The sequence below is a fragment of the Capra hircus genome, assembly GCF_001704415.2.
Source record: "Capra hircus breed San Clemente chromosome X unlocalized genomic scaffold, ASM170441v1, whole genome shotgun sequence".
In the NCBI taxonomy this organism is placed as follows: domain Eukaryota; kingdom Metazoa; phylum Chordata; class Mammalia; order Artiodactyla; family Bovidae; genus Capra; species Capra hircus.
This window is the reverse complement of record NW_017189517.1, coordinates 47,754,912-47,774,996: the sequence shown is the minus strand read 5'-3', so window position 1 is coordinate 47,774,996 and position 20,085 is coordinate 47,754,912. Positions and strand designations below refer to the sequence as shown.

At 37.7% G+C, this 20,085-nt stretch overlaps 1 pseudogene; it reads left to right on the top strand.

The window, feature by feature from the left end:
• Positions 1–20,085, top strand: part of LOC102190387 — a 41,244-nt pseudogene that overhangs the window by 9,525 nt on the left and 11,634 nt on the right.

Sequence of the window (20,085 nt, the reverse complement as noted above, 5' to 3'; positions counted from 1 at the left end):
TGACACCAAATTCCTCAAAAACCACAAAACTACAAATTTCACAAAGATAAAATAGTCAACATAAGTAGCTTTTAACCATTGATAAAATTGGAAGTATAATTTAAATTTTCTCAAAAAAGAAATTTCTACGTTGTGATGATTTACTGGGGAATTCTATCAAGCATTTAAAGAAATATCATATATTAATTAAACACTGAAAATGCTGAAGATGATAGATATAGATGACAAAAATCAAAGAAGGCCTAAATAAATTGAGAGACGTGTGTTGGAAACTTTAACACTGTAAAGATGCCATTTCTACCCATATCTATCTCTGCATTTATTCATTTCCTATCACAATAAGAAATTTTTTATATTTATACACAAGCTTATTATTATATTTGTATGTAAAATTGCTAAAATTTTATTGACAAGGAAGAAGAAAGTAGGTAAAAGCATTTAACTTGATATTAAATTCTATTATATAGCTACAATACTTGAAATAGTGTGATATAATGAAGGGAAAGATTCATAGATCAACAGAAAATAATGGAATATCCAGAAGTACATCCACACAAATATGCTCAACCCAGTGTTCTTTAAAATAATAATAATAATAATAATGTTGCAAGAGCAGTTCAATGGAAGAAGGGTAGCCTTGCCAACAGATAGTACATAGAAACTGGACATCACTGAGGTTACTGATATATCTCCCAGCAATCTTAATTCCAGCTTTTGCTTCTTCCAGCCCAGCGTTTCTCATGATGTACTCTGCAAATAAATTAAATAAGCAGGGTGACATTATACAGCCTTGATATAGTCCTTTTGCTATTAGGAACCAGTCTGTTGTTCCATGTCTTGTTCTAACTGTTGCTTCCTGACCTGCATACAGGTTTCTCAAGGGGCAGGTCAGGTGTTCTGGCATTCCGATCTCTTTCAATATTTTCCACAGTTTATAGTGATCAACACAGTCAAAGGCTTAGGCATAGTCAATAAAGCAGAAATCAATGTTTTTCTGGAACTATCTTGCTTTTTCAATGATCCAGAGGATGTTGGCAATTTGATCTCTGGTTCCTCTGCCTTTTTTAAATCCAGCTTGAACATCTGGGACTTCACAGTTCACGTATTGCTGAAGCCTGGCTTGGAGAATTTTGAGCATTACTTTACTAGCGTCTGAGATGAGTGCAATTGTGCGGTAGTTTGAGCATTCATTGGCATTGCCTTTCTTTGGAATTGGAATGAAAATTGACCATTTGCAGTCCTGTGACCACTGCTGAGCTTTCCAATTTGTTGGCATATTGAGTGCAGCAATTTCACAGCATCATCTTCTAGGATTTGGAATAGCTCAACTGGAATTTCATCATTTCCACTAGCTCTGTTCATAGTGATGCTTCCTAAGGCCCACTTGATTTCACATTCCAGGTGTCTCGTTCTAGGTGAGTGATCACACCATCGTGATTATCTTGGTCTTGAAGATCTTTTTTTGTACCGTTCTTCCACGTATTCTTGCCACATCTTCTTAATATCTTCTGCTTCTGTTAGGTCCCTACCATTTCTGTCCTTTATTGAGCCCATCTTTGAATGATTGTTCCCTTGGTATCTCTAATTTTCTTGAAGAAATCTCCAGTCTTTCCCATTTTTGCTTTCTTCTATTTATTTGCATTGATCTCTGAGGAAGTCTTTCTTATCTCTTCTTGCTATTCTTGGAAACTCTGCATTCAAATGGGTATATTTTTCCTTTTCTTCTTTACTTTTTGCTTCATTTCTTTTCACAGCTATTTGTAAGGCCTCCTCAGGCAACCATCTTGCCTTTTTGCTTTTCTTGGAATGGTCTGGATCACTGCCTCCTATACAATGTCAGGAACCTCCCTCCATATTTCTTCAGGCAGTCTGTCTATCAGATCTAATCCAATAATCTATTTGTCACTTCCACTGTATAATTGAAAGGTACTTTTTTTAGATCATTCCTGAATGGTCTAGTGGTTTCCCTACTTTCTTCAATTTGAGTTTGAATCTGGCAATAAGGAGTTCATGATCTGAGCCACAGTCAGCTCCCATTCTTTTTGCTTACTGTATAGAGCTTCTCCGTCTTTGGCTGCAAATAATATAATCAATCTGATTTCGGTGTTGACCATCTGGTGATGTCCATGTGTAGAGTCTTCTCGTGTTGTTGGAAGAGGGTTTTTGCTATGACCAGTGCATTCTCTTGGCAGAACTCTATTAGCCTTTGTCCTGCTTCATTCTGTACTCCAAGGCCAAATTTTCCTGTTACTCCAGGTGTTTCTTGACTTTCTACTTTTGCATTCCAGTCCCCTATAATGAAAAGTACATCTTTTGGGGGTGTTAATTCTATAAGATCTTGTAGATCTTCTTAGAACGGTTCAACTTCAGCTTCTTCAGCTTTACTGGTCGGGGCATAGACTTGGAATATCATGATATTGAATGGTTTGCCTTGGAAATGAACAGAAATCATTCTGTCACTTTTGAGACTGCATTCAAGTACTGCATTTCAGAATCTTTTGTTGACTCTGATGGCTACTCCATTTCTTCTAAGGGATTCTTGCCCACAGTAGTAGATATAATGGTCATCTGAGCTCAATTCACCCATTCTAGTCCTTCAGTTCACTGATTTCTAAAATCTCGACTTTCACTCTTGCCATCACCTGTTTGATGACTTCCAGTTTGCCTTGATTCATGGACTTAACATTCCAGGTTCCTATGCAATATTGCTCTTTACAGCATCGGACCTTGCTTCCACCACCAGTCACACCCACAATTGGGTGTTGTTTCTGCTTTGGCTCTGCCTCTTCATTCTTCCTGTAGTTAATTCCCCACTGATCTCCAGCAGCATAGTGGTCACCTACTGACCTAGGGAGTTCATCTTTCAGTGCCCTATCTTTTTGCCTTTTAATACTGTTCATGGTGTTCTCAGTGGAGAAATACTGAAGTGGTTTGCTATTCCCTTTTCTAGCGACCACGTTTTGTCAGAAGTTTCCACCATGACCCGTCTTCCTTGGGTGGCCCTACACGGCATGGCTTCCAGTTTCATTGAGTTGGACAAGGCTGTGGTCCATGTGATTAGATTGGTTAGTATTTCGGTGATTGTGATTTTAACAATCTTTGAAAAAAATCTGAGGGCAGATTTTCTGTCTGCCCTCTGATGGAAAAGGATAAGAGGCTTATGAAAACTTCCTGATGGCAGAGACAGACTGAGGGGGAAACTGGTTGTTTTTCTAATGGGCGGGGCGATGCTCAGTAAATCTTTAATACAATTTTCTGTTGATGGGTTGAACTGTGTTCCCTTCCTGCCATTTACCTGGGGCCAAACTATGGAGTGGATCACAATAAACTGGAAAATTCTCAAAGAGATGGGAATACCAGACCACCTGACCTGCCTCTTTAGAAACCTATGTGCAGGTCAAGAAGCAACAGTTAGAATTGGACAAGAAACAGACTGGTTCCAAATAGGAAAAGGAGTACGGCAAGGCTGTATATTGTCACCCTGCTTATTTAACTTCTATGCAGAGTACACTATGAGAAAAAATGGGCTGAAAGAAGCACAAGCTGAAATCAAAATTGCCGGGAGAAATATCAATAATCTCAGATATGCAGACGACACCACCCTTATGGCAGAAAGTGAAGAGGAACTAAAAAGTCTCTTGATGAAAGTGAAAGAGAGTGAAAAAGTTGACTTAAAGCTCAACATTCAGAAGACTAAGATCATGGCATCTGGTCCCATCACTTCATGGGAAATAGATGGGGAAACAGTGGAAACAGTGTCAGACTTTATTTTGGGGGGCTACAAAATCACTGCAGATGGTGATTGCAGTCATGAAATTAAAAGACACTCACTCCTTGGAAGGAAAGTTATGAGCAACCTAGATAGCATATTCAAAAGCAGAGACATTACTTTGCCAACAAAGATCCGTCTAGTCAAGGCTATGGTTTTTCCTGTAGTCATGTATGGATGTGAGAGTTGGACTGTGAAGAACGCTGAGCACTGAAGAATTGATGCTTTTGAACTGTGGTGTTGGAGAAGACTCTTGAGAGTCCCTTGGACTGCAAGGAGATCCAACCAGTCCATTCCTAAGGAGATCAGTCCTGTGTGTTCTTTGGAAAGAATGATGCTAAAGCTGAAACTCCAGTACTTTGGCCACCTTATGTGAAGAGTTGACTTACTGGAAAAGGCTCTGATGCTGGGAGGGATTGGGGGCAGGAGGAAAAGGGGACGACAGAGGATGAGATGACTGGATGGCATCACTGACTCGATGGACGTGATTTTGAGTGAACTCTGGGAGTTGGTGATGGACAGGGAGGCCTGTCATGCTGCAGTTCATGTGGTCACAAAGAGTCAGACACGACTGAGTGACTGAACTGAACTGAAACTATGGTAGAGGTAATGAAGATAATGGTGACCTCCTTCAAAATATCCCAAGAATTTACTGAAAGAGGCCATACCCCCAACCCTGCAGCAGGCCACCACCAACCCAATTCTTCGCTGGAAATTCCCAAACACCCACAGGTAAGTCTCCTGTGGGGTCAATGTTCCTTTCTTCTGTTTCCTGGTTCACAAGGCTCTGTTGTTTCCTCCAACAGTTTATTTCCCAGTCTTATGTGAGTTCTGGCAGTTCTATGATGGGGTTAATGGCAACCTCCTCCAAGAAGACTTATGTCATATCCAAGCCCAGAGTCCCTGTCCCTGTGGCAGACCACTGCCAACCAGTACCTCCACAGGAGATGCTCAAACACAGTTCTGTCTCAGTCTCTGTGGAATCCCTTGGTTGTGGTGTGCACAAGGTTTGTTTGAGCTCTCTGAGTGTCTCTGTTGGTAATGGGGTTCTATTCTAAACATGAATTCGCCCCTCCCACCATCTTTCTGGTGCTTTTCCTTTGCCCTTGGACGTAGGGTATCTCCTCACAGCTGCTCCAGTGCCTACCATCTTACTGGGGTTTCTCTGACCTTGGACATGGTGTATCTCCACACGGCTGGTCCAGCGAAGTTCAGCCACTACTCCTGACCTTGGACGTGGGGTATCTCCTCTCCAGCACTCACCGCTCAAGCACTGCACAGCTACCACTTGCCGTGCCAGCACTGCATAGCTGCTGAAATCACATAAAACTATCAAGAGAGATATCAAGCTAGCAGTTGATATAAGGATATTTATTTTAGTGCTGTTCATTGCAGGAATTGCTGGAAATTGCTGATGAATATATAGAGCTCATCTATAGTGATTTCTCACTCATCATCCAAACCTGCTAGTGACTGCATTTTTTCCCATCTTTTATTTCTAGATACCTGAAAATGTCAACAAACATTTACTGAAACACTATCCATGATTACTTAGAACAATTTTGGCAGCATAATCCTGGCATTTCCATTTATTCTTCCTAAGAAACATGAAACTGCTCAGAAATGGAGAAGGGAAATTTACACGCATGAAAATGTTGACGATTGAAGCTTAGGAGCCCATTGTTGAGGAAGGGAAGAAAAAGCCTATGCTGGGTGATTAAAATATAAACTTCAATAGTCTTATGACTATTCAACTTTAATATTCCACAAAAACTTCAATAGTTCGTATTTAATTTATTATCCTCTTTGAAAACAAAATTTAAGACATATCTTAAACTTCACGATCAAGTAGAATTAATAGTTAAAAACACTGAAGAGTCATCCATATTTGCCTCCAATAACACACAATTCTATAATTTGAGAAAGCTAAAAAATATCATGAATAAGGGATATTTCTTTTTTTTAGAGGAATGGAGCCAGTACTGCTAGGAAACCAGTGTTCCCAAGTACATAATGAGGAGTTTTGCAGACAGTAAAGGCTTAATTACACAGTTAAGAATCAAAAGTTAACAATCATCAGAAGATTATAGTATGTACATTTAAAATATAGATGTTTTTAATATGAGTGGGATAAACTAAGTGACAAAATTTGGAGGGAAAAAAATGAAGGAAAAGCCAGAGATGATATACAGGGGTCAAATAACTTTACAAAGGGGGCTCCACATGAGATGTCATTAAGGAATTGAAAGTTAAAACAATGAGATGCCACTATATAGCTGCTGCTACTGCTGCTGCTGCTGTCACTACAGTCATTTCCGACTCTGTGCGACCACATGGACAGCAGCCCACCAGGTTCCTCTGTCCATGGGATTCTCCAGGCAATAATACTGGAGTGGGTTGCCATTTGCTTCTCCACTATATAGTTACTAGAATGGCAAAAAATCCAGAACACTGTAAACCACAAATGAGGGTGAGGATGTGTAACAATAGGAACTCTCATTTATTTCTTACGGGACGACAAAGCTACTTTGGAATTCAGCTGGGCCTTTACCATATGATCCAGCAATTTCACTCCTTGCTATTTACCAAATTAGCTGTAAACATATGTTCACACAAAAACCTCCACTTGGATGCTGACAGAAGCTTTATTTGTAATTTCCAAAACCTGAAAATAATCAAGATGTCCTTCAGTCAGTAAATGTATAAATAAACTGTAATTCATCCAGAAAATTTTGGATGGATAAAACATAGTCTCCCTATTTCATAAAAAACATCACAATGCAGTGGAGTTGGCAAGTGACACTCAATCTCAGTAGCTCTGGAAGAAGGTCTAATGTCTTCTTATTTGTGGGAAGGAGTGTCACTTCCTTTTGTTGTACTAGCAAACAACTTCAAATGTGTCATTAAAATAACTCTTGAAGGTGTTGAAAGCATTTTTGGACTATGTAAGGAGAATCTATTTTAAAGCACAGGATGTATATTAGTGTTACCTACACTTTGGATCATGTACTGTTCTCATATGTAGTGATAGTTTCATGGAATACCACTGTCCTTTGCCCTCTTATTGCCTCAGGGCAACAACACATAAATGCATATATTAGCCTGTCAGAAATCCAGAAATACAAAATTAAAACCACCAAACCAATAAATAGTAAGTTTATTATGCATATTAGAACGTTCACCAACCAGTAGCATTCAAATTTAAAACTGATCTGAAGCTCAGGAACATGATGTTACAGGATGGCTTTTGAAGTGAGAATCAGGAAGTTGTTTAACCTTTACTATGATTGGTTGTTACAGCGAGGGTTTCCAGACAGTAGGGAATTGGTTAAAAATTATCATCTTGGGACTTTCCTCGTAGTCCAGTGGCTAAGACTCCCTGCACCCATGCAAAGAGCTTGGGTTCCATCCCTCATCAGGGAACCAGATCTCACATGCTACAATTAAGAGTTTGCACGTGTGTGTGTATTATTAACCACTCAGTCATGTCTGACTCTTTGCAACCCCATGGACTGTAGCCCACCAGGCTCCTTTGTCCTTGGGACTTCTCAGGCAAGAATATCTGTGTGGGTTGCCATTTCCTTCTCCAGGGGATCTTCTCAACCCAGGGACTGAACTCAGGTATCCCACATTGCTTGTAGATTCTTTACAGTCTGACCCACCAGGGAAGAGTTTGCATACCCCAAGTAAAGATCCTGCATGCTGCAACAGAGTTCAAAGATCCTGTTTGCTGCAACTAAGACCCAGTGCAGCCAAATAAATAAATGATTTTTGAAAAATCAGGCTTCCTTCATAACTCAGTTGTAAAGAATCCACTTGCAGTGCAGGAGACCCTGGTTCAATTCCTGGGTGGGGAAGATCCGCTGGAGAAGGAATAGGTTACCCACTCCAGTATTCTTTGGCTTCCTTTGTGGTTCAGCTGGTAAAGAATCTACCTGCAGTGCAGGAGACCTCGGTTCGATCCTTAGGTTGGGAAGATCCCCTGGGGAAGGGAAAGAGTGCACACTCCAGTATTCTGTCCATGGGAAAATCAATATCTTATACCAGTTTTAGAAAGATGACTTAAGTTCCCTGCCTAAGTTCACTTATATTCATGAAACAGGCTACATTTAGTTTTGCTCATGTGGCTTAAATGGTTTTATCTGCTCAGGAAATTTCCAAGTCTGGCCTTCGTTTTGTATTTAATTTTAACAAGCTCAAACAATTCCATTTTGCTTAATCTTTGACATTGTCATTTTTTTTTTTTTTTTGGTTTGAGAATTTCCAAAGCTTGTTTTTTTAAGAGAACAATTTGCATGTGCAGCAGTAACATAATTATCACCTTAGCAAGAATATAGCTCAGGAATTTAAATATAACTTCTGAGTGATGGAGTTAGACTCTCTCTCCAGCAAAACTACAACCTATTTGGTAAAAATTATAGAAAACATTCCGTTAAAATCTATGGCAACTGCCCTAAGGGCATATAGGAAATGTGAAAACTTCCTTGTGAGAAAATTTACTAAATCTCAGTAAGAAAAAACATGAATCTCTGACATTTGAGCCATGACCTTCTGCTCCATTACTCACCACCCCATGTTTAGCTACCAGATGTTTAGGTGGTCTATTAGGACAAAGAGTCAAACTGAAAGTAATAATCAAGCATTTATTCACTTACTGTAGTAGTGCAGACAAGAGATAAAGGAAAAATGCGCTGCTTCCCTGACATTCAATTTTTCCCCAAGGAAGTATACAGGGTGAACATCAGTCAGATGGCATGCAGTGCAAGTGGTGGGAATGGTGGCAATCATTTCTCTGCCAAAGAGGTCTGAAACAAACATTCCTATTAGTTTATGGACTTTGATAACTATGGCTCAGAAGAAGGGGAAAGTCTAGGAATGAGTCAGATGTCAAAAGTACTGAGTCAGTGAAGGGAAAAAATTTCTAACTCAAAGAAGCCTTACAAGGAGGTCTTAGCAGAAGTGTCTAAAAAGTGCATCAGTGGAGGTCCCCAGATATGAAAGTCTCTGAATGGGGGCACCTTGGCTAGGAAGGCATATATGTATATGAGCATGGCTGACCCAGGGGTCACCTTGGTCCTTGACTGAAACTCTCTCTACACTGTAATCTGTTGACAGTGCACCACATCTCAGGTGGCGAGGGTAGCTTTCCTCCCATGTGGTCTGCCAAGCAAAAGGCTTTACATTGCCTTTAGTTGGGTCTGAAAGAGTACACACTGAGTTTCATATACAGCTGTACTCTTCAACTCCCAGCATTTTATTTGAGCTACAACACTACTCTGGGTGTGTGTGCAGTCAAGAAGACAAGCTCTCTCATTGCCTACTTCCAGTACGGAGCTACAGTTAAACCCTGGGAGATATAAGCAGTATGCACTATTCATTCTCTGTCCCCCAGCCACATATTGTACAAACTTACTTTCAAGTAAGCAACTATAGCAAGCTGAGAATATTGTGGGCTTCTGTGCTAATGTTCTTATAGGGTCAAGTTTCCATGTCAGAAGGGCAAGCCAAGTAGATGAAAAATTGTCATTCACTCCCCATCATACTTAATCATAGAACTGGATTATCATCCCTAGAAGTGAGGGACCCCAATCTCTATTCCTGTGGAGTGGTATAGAATTTATGACTAGGAGGAAAGTGGGTCATATGGACAAGAATCTCTAAGTCTCTGCCAAAAAGGATAGATCTTATTCAAAACATTGAGAACTCTCTGTCTAAGGGTGGTGTTTGGGAATGTGAATTGGTATAGTAACTGTGGAGAACAGTATGGATGTTCCCTAAAAACAGAGCCACCAGATGATCCTGCAATCCCACTCCTGGGCATATATCTGGAGAAAATCATAATTTGAAAGGATATATGCATCTGATGTACATTGTCGCAGTGTTTACAATAGCCAAGACATGGAATCAATCTAAATATTCATCAATAGATGAATGGATAAAGAAGATGTGGTACATATATACAATGGAATATCACTTTGCCATAAAAAGAATGAAATAACACCATTTGCAGCAAAATGGATAGAACTAGAGATTATTATCCTAAGTGAGATAAGTCGGATGAAGACAAATATCATATGATAACACTCATTTGTGGAATTGAATTCACAAAAAGAAAAGAAACACATGAACTTATTTACAAAACAGAAACAGACTTACAGATGTTGAAAGCAAATTTAAGGTAACCAAACAGGAAACGTGGGGGAAGGGATAAATCAGAAGCTTCAGATAAACATACACACTACTGTATATAAGATAGATAACCAAAAGAGACCTAGTCTATAGCACAAGGAATTCTTCTCAATATTCTGTGGTAATCTATATGAGAAAAAGAATCTAAAATGAGTAAATTACATGTATATATATAGCTGAATCACTTTTCTGTATACCTGAAACTAACACAACACTGTAAATCAGATATATTACACCCCTCCATCCTTTTTATCACTCATTTCACACTCTAACAAAGTAATGCTTAAAATTCTCCAAGCTAGGCTTCAACAGTACGTGAATCAAGAACTTCCAGATGTCCAAGCTGGATTTAGAAAAGGCAGAGGAACCAGAGGTCAAATTGCCAACATCCACTGGATCATGGAAAAAGCAAGGGAATTCCAGAAAAACATCTACTTCTGCTTCATTCACTACACTAAAGCCTTTAACTGTGTGGATCACAACAAACTGTGGAAAACGCTTCAAGAGCTGGGAATACCAGACCACCTACATGCCTCCTGAGAAATCTGTATGCAAGTCAAGAAGCAACAATTAGAATTGGACATGAAACAAAGGACTGGTTCTAAATTGAGAAAGGAGTATGTGAGGTATATATTGTCACCTTGCTTATTTTATTTATATGCAGAGTACATCATGCAAAATGCCAGGCTGGATGAAGCACACACTAGAATCAAGATTGTCAGGAGAAATATAAATAACCTCAGATATGCAGATGACACCACCCTTATGACAGAAAGTGAAGAGGAACTAAAGAGCCTCTTGATGAAAGTGAAAGAGCAGAGTGAAATATTGGATAAAAATCAACATTCCTTAAACTAAGATCACGGGATCCAGTCCCATCATTTCATGGCAAATAGATGGGGAACAATGGAAAGAGTGACAGACTTTATTTCCTTGGGCTCCAAAATCACTGAAGATGGTGACGGCAGTCTTGAAATTAAAAGACACTTACTCCTTAGAAGAAAAGCTACGACAAACCTAGACATCATTTTAAAAAGCAGAGACATTACTTTGCCAGCAAATGTCAGTCTAGTCAAAGCTATAGTTTTTCCAGTAGTCACATATGAATGTGAGAATTGAACGATAAAGAAAGCTGAGCACCGAAGAATTGATGCTCTTGAGCTGTGGTGTTAGAGAACACTCTTGAGAGTCCCTTGGACTGCAAGCAGATCAAATCAGTCAATCCTAAAGGAAATCAACCTTGAGTATTCATTGGAAGGACTGATGCTGAAGCTGAACCTCCAATACTTTGGCCACCTGAGGCGAAGAACTGACTCATTGGAAAAGACCCTGATAGAGGGAAAGACTGAAGGCAGGAGGAGAACGGGATGAGGATGAGATGGTTGGATGGTATCACCGAGTCAATGGACAGCAAGCTCTAGGAGTTGATGATGGACAAGGAAACCTCGTGGGCTATAGTTCATGGGGTTGCAAAGAATCAGATAAGACTGAGCAGCAGAACTGAACTGAACTGAACTGATTTTTTTTTTAATTATAAAAATGAAACAGAGGTGGTTTCGGTGGAGAATCACCACTAACGTAGAGGTCTGTTGCTCCACTTTATGAGCCAAATGATAGACAAGTCAAAACTTTAATGTTTAATATACCCTCTATTACTCTTAAATATGTCAAATTTTGGGAAATAAAGTATATGTTAACCTTATTTTAAAGGCTAATAATTGTTTTATATACATGTTCCCTGGTGGCTCAGATGGTAAAGAATCTGCCTGCAATTCAGGAGACCCAGGCTCGATCCATGGGTTGAGAAGATCCCCTGGAGAAGGGAATGGTTATCCACTTCAATATTCTTGTCTGGAGAATTCCATGGACAGAGGAGCCTGGTAAGCTACAGTTCACAGGGTTGCAAAGAATCAGACATGACAACAAATAACACTCTACAGGTTTCTGTCTTGTCTATTGTTATATCTCTGTATAAAGGTAGGTATTACAGGTTCAATACAGAAAACCTGGGTAGAATGGAAACATCTAGACCTTGAACTTCCCTTAACCAAGGCTAATGCAGTCACATGAGATATGGAGTCTGCCATATTTATCAAGGAGGATGATAAAAGATTAGAGGCAATAGTTCTACAAAAATTGTCCTTGGAGTCTGTGATAAACTTAAATTCATAAAATCTAATAGTTGAAAGAACTACTGAGCTTTATATTAAGGCTTATGAAAATAAAATATTTCATCACTGGCTAATGCATTTAAAATTTAGTGCTATGTCAATATCAAGCAAAATTTTCCTGAAAATAACTTTGGCAGAGTTTTGTTTCAAAAATCTAGCTATACTATCATGACTTTTTCGTATATTACTGAATATTCCAGGCAATGCTGATTGCAAAGTAGGTAGATGAGAAGTATTTTATTTATTTTGGATCATTCTAGCCGGCATTAAAAAACAAATAACAACATCAAAAAATTGCTATGATGTAGAAAATCTTTATCTGTGTAAGTATGATGATGTAGAAGCTATTTAAAGAGGGTTTCTTTAGTTGCAGGACTTCTCGGTGTATTAACATGCTAATTTTACATATTATGAATCTCCAAGAGAAGGGTTTAAAAGCACCATTTCCCATTTAACAAAATAAACCTTTGCTGTTATATCTCTTTGCCCTGAATAATAATACAACATTCTGTCAGTTACAATTAAAAACTAAATCCCATACATGTATTTCTAATCCAAAATTGGCAAAACTGTGACAAAACCTAATTTCAAGAGTCAATGAAAATATATGACCAAGTAATTATAAACTACATTGCATATTGGGCTGTATTTGTCAAGTTTACCTCCTATGCTTTATCTGGCTCAATCTCACTTTTTAAAACATCTTACTCAACCAGTCATTACAATAATGTTTTAAGCATCTAGATTTTTATAAGATGCATATAATGTGTGCATATCTTATTATGCCTTAGAAGGAGCTGTTAAGGCTTTATGTTGGGGATGATTTTTCCTACTTTAGCCACTCACTAGTACAGTGCAAGTGGGTACTTGGTTTCCTGACATGGGCAAAACATAATGATAAGGAATTTAGGAGAGCAGACTATGATTAGAAATCTAGTCAGGTTAGCAGTTGAATTCAGGAAAGGTTGTCAATCTTCCAGACTAACTTTATTTAAAATCATTACCCTGGATGACCATGACTGCCCTATGTGCTGAATATTGAGTTTCATCAGCAGAGCTGCTAGTTAATGTGACCTAATTTGCAACAGAAAGGAATTGCTTCCCTACACTTTTAGCATTTCTTTTGTCTGTCTTCTTTTCAGCCATCCTACTTCATCCTAACTTTGAATAGAAGCCTGAGGATCATTCACTCTCTTTGAATGTACCTGTGGGAAAGGGTATTGATTCAGTGTTTGCAGGTTGTCCTAGGCTGGATTTTTTTTTTTTAACCTTTCTTGTTTTTAAGCCTCAGGATTTACACCTCCTCCCTGATGATCAAGTCTTATTTGTTAAGATTAAGGAAGGCTCACATGTAATATGGATTGGATTGCTCTTGAGCTTTAGTGGGACATATTTGTAAACCTATGGTCAAATAAGAAAGAAGTCAGAAAACAGGACTGTATACTTGTTTGTTCTGGATGATGATGCAAAATTGCAGCCAACCACTCTCTCCTGAGGAAAGGTCAGGAAAAAAGCTGAGGAACGGTCAAACTCATGTAACTAAATGTTTTAATTACTATTGTAAATTTCCCTAAAGGGCCAATCTGCATGAATTTATTCTCCGTTTCTCCTTGAAAATACAATAAAAACATTATTCTTTCTCCTGCATTTATTATGTACATTTTTACTGTACTTATGTGTGTTTATCTACTCTGTCCTTCACTTTAAGCCTTAAAAAATTGACTTTATAAAAATGTATATTCAATACTTCCACAGAAATTTAAATGGGAAAAAATAAACTGATTTCTCATCGACTGGCATGCCATTACAAAAGTACATGTTTAGAATATGCTGTCTTTCGAAATGCATTGACAGATCTCTAACAGTTTTATTGTTATATGAACTTCATTTTCAGCTCTAACATACTGAATTGTTTCAAATTGTAACCAACAAATGAAATTCAAATACCTCTCAAGAGACATATTTTGAGTTGTTCGTTCATTCTGTACAGCCATTTAGTTTTCTTTGTAAGTTATTTGAATAAAAATTATATGCTGCTGCTGCTAAGTCACTTCAGTCATGTCCAACTCTGTGAAACTCCTTAGATGGTAGCCCACCAGGCTCCTCTGTCCCTGGGATGCTCCAGGCAAGAATAATGGAGTGGGTTGCCATTTCTTTCTCCAACAACTTATATGATTAAGCATTAACTTATTTAGTGTAACAATGATATCAATTTTTAGTGGAGCTATTAATTTGTTTCACAAAAAGTTGCTAATGTGTTCGAACCAATTAAGTGTCCAACCATAAATACCAATTATTAGGTAAAATGACTTTTTAAAGAAGTGCCTTTCAACAGTTCCATAATACTTGACAGAAGGATGCACAAATTGTTGGTTAAAAAGTCATGAAGCTGCAGTCACCTGAAATGAAACTAATGATAAGATAAACTAATAATGAGAAAATAGAGAAATTAAGGAAACAATTCCATTCACCACTGCAACGAAAAGAATAAAACACTTAGGAATATATCTACCTAATGAAACTAAAGACCTATATACAGAAAACTATAAAACACTGGTGAAAGAAATCAAAGAGGACACTAATAGATGGAGAAATATACCATGTTCATGGATCAGAAGAACCAATATAGTGAATGTGAGTATACTACCCAAATCAATCTATAGACTCAATGCAATCCTTATCAAGCTACCAACAGTACTTCTCACAGAGCTAGAACAACTAATTTCACAATTTGTATGGAAATACAAAAAAACTCCAATAGCCAAAGCAATCTTGAGAAGGAAGAACGGAACTGGAGGAATTAACCTGCCTGACTTCAGGCTCTACTACAAAGCCACAATCATCAAGACAGTATGGTCCTGGCATAAAGACAAAAAATATAGATCAATGGAACAAAATAGAAAGCCCAGAGATAAATCCACTCACCTATGGACACCTTATCTTTGACAAAGGAGGCAAGAATGTACAATGGAGAAAAGACAATCTTTAACAAGTGGTGCCGGGAAAACTGGTCAACCATTTGCAAAAGAATGAAACTAGAACACTTTCTAACACCACACACAAAAATAAACTCAAAATGGATTAAAGATCTATATGTAAGACCAGAAACTATAAAACTTCTAGAGGAGAACATAGGCAAAACACTCTCCGACATAAATCACAGAAGGATCCTCTGTGACCTCCCAGAATATTGAAAATTAAAGCAAAAATAAACAAATGGGACCTAATTAAAATTAAAAGCTTCTGCACCACAAAGGAAACTATAAGCAAGGTGAAAAGACAGCCTTCAGAATGGGAGAAAATAATAGTAAATGAAGCAACTGACAAACAACTAATCTCAAGAATATACAAGCAACTCCTGCAGCTCAATTCCAGAAAAATAAATGACCCAATCAAAAAATGGGCCAAAGAACTAAATAGACATTTCTCCAAATAAGACATACGGATGGCTAACAAACACATGAAAAGATGCTCAACATCAGTCATTATCAGAGAACTGCAAATCAAAACCACAATGAGGTAACACTTCACGCCAGTCAGAATGGCTGCGATCCAAAAGTCTACAAGCAATAAACGCTGGGGAGGGTGTGGAGAAAAGGGAATCCTCTTACACTGTTGGTGGGAATGCAAACTAGTACAGCGACTAGGGAGAACAGTGTGGAGATTTCTTAAAAAACTGGAAATAGAACTGCCTTATGACCCAGCAATCCCACTGCTGGGCATACACACTGAGGAAACCAGGATTGAAAGAGACACGTGTACCCCAATGCTCATCGCAGCACTGTTTATAATAGCCAGGACATGGAAGCAACCTAGATGTCCATCAGCAGATGAATGGATAAGAAAGTAGTGGTACATATACACAATGGAGTATTACTCAGCCATTAAAAAGAATACATTTGAATCAGTTCTAGTGAGGTGGATGAAACTGGAGCCTATTATACAGAGTGAAGTAAGCCAGAAAGAAAAATACCAATATTGTATACTAACACATATATATAGAATTTAGAAAGATGGTAATGATAACCCTGTATGCGAGACAGCAAAAGAGACACAGATATATAGAACAGTCTTTTGGACTCTGAGGGAGAGGGAGAGGGTGGGATGATTTGGGAGCATGGCATTGAAACATGTATAATATCATATATGAAACAAATCGCCAGTCCAGGTTCAATGCATGATACTGGATACTTGGGGCTTGTGCACTGGGATGACCCAGAGGGATGGTATGGGGAGGGAGGAAGGAGGGGGGTTCAGGATAGGGAACACATGTATACCTATGGTGGATTCATGGTGATGTATGACAAAACCAATACAATATTGTAAAGTAATTAACCTCCAATTAAAGTAAATAAATTTATATTTAAAAGATATAAAAATAGTACTTATTTTAAAAAGTACTATTTTGTCAAATTATATTTAAGAACACTTTTTTAGAAATGACTGCTCAAGTCTTAAAATGTAAGCAAATTTCTAGCTAATATGGTAAAACATACCCTTATGAAACATTATAATGAATGTACACAAAGTTTCAATTTACAAGGACAAATAAAATAGAAAAGAAGGAAATAGACAACAGCATTTTAGAAGTGTTGACAGAGTTTTGGTGGATGGAATGGTAACTGACTCTGTTGAGGTGGAAAGCTGAGACCTAATGACTACAGGAAAAAAAGTGACCAAAAACACACATACCTGTGCCTTATTGATCAATAATGCTGCTCTCTCACAGAAGCTTTTTCTATATGTCGCCTCTTTCTTTAGTGTATTTAGCCAAAAATACATGTCTACAAAATCATGAATATTATTATTTCAGCATTAAAAGTATTTTTATTATTCACTCAATGAGAAGGGACCTTGCCTATTAAAAACAATCTTTTTAAATTCTGTATTTCCTCAAGCTACCACCCTTTTTTCATCTATTAACAGCTAGTCTCCTCTATTCCTCAATTGAATATAATTGATTTTTGTGCTTATCATTCAATTTAAACTTCTGTTCCTGTGGTCATTAGTGACTTTGTGTCTCTAATAAACTTTTCTCAGTCTTCATCTTTCTTGACTTCTTAGCAGAATTTGATTCTCCTGACTACACTTTACATTATGAAATAGTCTTGTCCCTTGTCTTCCTAACAAAAACCAAACAGAGCAACCCCTCTTTTCTAACTTTAGGGAGTTTTCATTTCCCTAACAGTTCACTTCTTTTCTGTCTTCATTGCAGGCTCATTTTCTCTATCCATTAAGTCAGTATTTCAGTTCATCCACTTTGAATGGCAGGCCCTCTTATTCTCTCATTTTATATTCTCTCAGGCAAACTCTCTAGGTCTGCAACTGTCCTAACCATTTATATGGTGTCCATTCTCAAATTTTTATCTTCATCATAGGACTTTCTTCTGTAATCCATATTTAAGAATGCATTTATCTAACTAGCATATCCTCTAGGTTGTTTCCAAGGAAATTCAAAACACTACAGGACCAAGATGAAACTGGGTGATCCTCCATGCCTGAACATGATGTTCTTTCATCATTCTCTATTTGATTTAATGGATACCGCCATAAACCTAGAAATACAGGAGTTAGCCCTGACAACTCATTTTCTCTCACTGCTCCTTCTTCCACAATGTCATCAAATCCTGTTTACCTCCCAATATCTCTCAGACCCATCCATGTCTCTCATTCTCCATTTACTTTTCTCTTCCTGATTCTAAACTACTAAAAAATTTCTCTTGAGTTAGTACTGCAATCTTCTAACTCCTGACTTCTGTTCAAGACCTTCCTACACTTTTCATAACACTGAAGCCAAAATGATATTAAGAAAATGCAAATCTCCTTAGGTAACCCACTACTGAAAATCCCTAAATAATTTCAAACTGCTATTAGAATGCAGACAAAACCTAACATAGTTTATATGGCTTTATATGGCCTGGATTCTACCTATTCTTCCAGTCTTATCTCAAATCACAGTTTCCCTTGCTCTCCTCATCCCACATTTAAGTTATTTAAATGTGCTTTTACTGTGTCTCAAAATAAGGCATTTGTGTATGCTACTAACTTGTTTCACAGTTTTTCACACATCCATCTGCTCCTAATCATCATTTATAGACATCTTTTCATTCTTCAGAGTCCAGCTCAAACACAACTTTGTCAAAAGTATTTCCCTAGTTAACCTCATTTGTACCCTCAAATCTACACCCCTTAAGTCTTGGTCAGTTTACTTCACTATAGATTCTCATGGTGCTATATTTATTCAGATCTTTTTCCTCTGTTTGTTATTAGAGATCCATAAGTATGACTATTTGATTTTCAGTTTATGTCACTAGATTTTAAGCTCATTAGGGAAGCAACTATGCCTCATTATCTCACTGATGTCTAACACATTGCACCCTGATATACACCTTGCCTGATAGACAGTAGGAGCTTAATAAATATTCGCTAAAAAATCTATTAAATACTGAATTGATGTGTTCGGAGAAAGAGCTTTGTGTCCATATATAAAGATCCTGAGATCAATGAAGAGTCAGTGAACTTGAAAATGGGTTAATATAAATCACCCAATAAAACATAGAAACAGATTGAAAAAGAGAGAAAATAGAGTGTCCAAGAGTTACAGGACAATAATTATCTGAGACATAATTATGAGACAAATCATCTGACATACAGATAATTAGAACACAAGAGGAGAATTGACAGTACATGGGCTGGAAACAAATATTTGGAGATATATTGGTCAAGATTTTTCTAAAATTAATGAAAATATTCAAACCACAGTTCCAGAGATCCCTTCTTCAAGAAGGTATTTGACTGTTATTGCTGAGTTGCTAAGCCATATCTGACTCTGCCATGCGATGGACTGTAGCATGCCAGGCTTCTCTGTCCTCTACTATCTCCAGGAGTTTGCTCTAATTCATGTCCATTGAGTCAGTGATGATATCTAGCCATCTCATCCTCTGTCACCCCTTTCTCCTTCTGCCCTTAATCTTTCCCAGCAATGGGCTCTTTTCCAATGAGTGGGCTCTTCACATCAGTGGCCAAAGTATTAGATCATCAGTCCTTCAGCATCAGTCCTTCCCGTGAATATTCATGGCTGATTTCCTTTAGGATTGGCTAGTTTGATGTCCTTTCAGTCCAAGGGATTACCAAGAGTGTTCTCTAGCACCACAATTCAAAAGCATCAATTCTTTGGCACTCAGCCTTATTTATGGTCCAACTCTCACATCCATACATGACTACTGGAAAAACTGTAGTAGCAATCTGTTGTAGGTTCATGTCTCACATAAGGATAAAATGTGCAACAGTGAAAGCACAAAATATAGGGGGGTAGTGTTAGAAGCATATTGCCAAAGGACCCATAAAGTACATGTAAAACAGTATAATATTTTTGAAAGTATATGTGATTAAAGATATAGATTGCAAACATCAGAATTCTTCAAAATATTAAAAAGCACTACAAATAATGAGTCACTACTGGAGATAAGATGCAATAATAAAAATACTCAGTCCAAAAGCAGGCAGAAAAAGAGGGGAAAAAAAGAAATATAGAACAGATACAATGAAGAGAAAACATATAGGATCCTGTTGCTTTAATGTTAGCCATATTAATAAAAGAAAATAATGACATTAGGTGTAAATTTCTAAATCAGGAATTTGGTAAGCTGCATCCCATAGGGTAAACCTGTTTGCTATCTATTTTGGTAAATAAAATTTTATTGGAACACATCTATGATCACACCTTTAGCTATTTTTGTGAATACTTTCATGGAATAATAGTAGAATTAAGTACTTTGGAAAGAGGTATAAGAACTGCAAACTCTAAATATTTATTGTCTGTCCCTTTATTTAAAAAAATGCTTGCCAAACTATGGTTTAAGCAAATAAATTAATGACATTGGCAAAGAGAATATTGTAAAGAAAAGATACAGCTATATTCTGTCTATAAGGAAACTATTTTAAATATGAGCAGAT